The sequence below is a fragment of the Frankliniella occidentalis genome, unplaced genomic scaffold (assembly GCF_000697945.3).
Source record: "Frankliniella occidentalis isolate FOCC.00 unplaced genomic scaffold, Focc_3.1 Scaffold16, whole genome shotgun sequence".
NCBI classification, from domain to species: Eukaryota; Metazoa; Arthropoda; class Insecta; order Thysanoptera; family Thripidae; genus Frankliniella; species Frankliniella occidentalis.
The window spans coordinates 85,245-86,339 of NW_026267146.1; the positions used below are offsets into that span (position 1 = coordinate 85,245).

The window sequence follows — 1,095 nt, forward strand, 5'->3', positions numbered from 1 at the left end:
CACCCCGTCGACGCGTTCCCACGGACGTGTTTACCTCCCACTCCCCCCGCCCTGCAGGACTTCCGTTTGCTTTCCCCTAGAGCCGCGAGGACCAATCGAATCGTCACGCCGTCGGATCACTTAGAGACAACGACGGGCGGGACCAGCGTTCTCCTCACCCACCCCCGTCCCGACCGCAGCCTCGCCGGTCGGTCCGCCCGCCCCCGGCCGGTCCACCCAAACCCTCCTGGAGCGGCGGAGTTAACAAGCAAAGAACTTCCACCCCCCCCCCCCCTTCCCCCCCCCCCCCCCCTTTGACCACCCTCCGCTCCGTTTTTATTCGTCCGCTCTGGTAGACAACGTCATCATCATTATCCCCCCGCTAAGTCGATTGATAAATGAGCTCGACCAGGCTCCGTCTCACTGGCGGGGCTCGGTGCACCGGCTGCTGCAGGCGGGACGAGGGAGGGTAAAGGGATAGAGTGGGTGAGACAGGGGAGAGGGAGAGAGAGAGACGAGCGCGGAATAGAAGAAAGAGGAGAGAGAGGGAGCACAGTTTATTTTCCCCGGCAGCTTTTTGACTGCCACTTTCACGTCCCAGCCCCCGTCCTGTCGACGTTCGAGGGCGGAGGGCCGAGGGCTGCTGGCCCTGCGGGTCTCGCCACTCTCATTGGGGTGTAATTAGTGGCCATCAGGGGAGAGAGGGAGGAGGGAGAGAGAAGAGAGCGAGAGAGAGAGAGAGAGAGAGGAGAGAGAGAGAGAGAGAGAAATGGGAGTGGTGAGGGGTAAAGTGGAAGGAGGAATAGGAGAGGGTGGTATGGGTGAGAAGGGAAGGGGGTTTCACCGGAGGAAAAAGAGTCCCGGTACAGGACCATGTAGGCCGGGCCGGCAGCCGTAGGCCGTAGCCGCTCGACTCACCGTAACCCTGCAGCAGCTCGACTAATTCACCATCCCTCTTATCCCTCCCCTTACCATCCATTCCCTCTAGGCTCGCCTCGGGGCCACTCTTTGCCCCGAGGAGGCGCTGCAAATGTGACTTCCATAATTGATGGTCAGAAAGGCAGGGAGGACGTCACGACCTTTCCGCAGTCTGTGCTTCGCTCGCACGCCCCCCCC

The 1,095-nt window shown here is 61.6% G+C and overlaps 1 protein-coding gene across 1 annotated transcript in view; it reads right to left on the reverse strand.

Annotated features, from left to right (window-relative positions):
- LOC113206142 (uncharacterized) overlaps positions 1–1,095 on the reverse strand; it is a 6,815-nt gene that overhangs the window by 4,944 nt on the left and 776 nt on the right. The gene's annotated exons all lie outside the window — the stretch shown is intronic.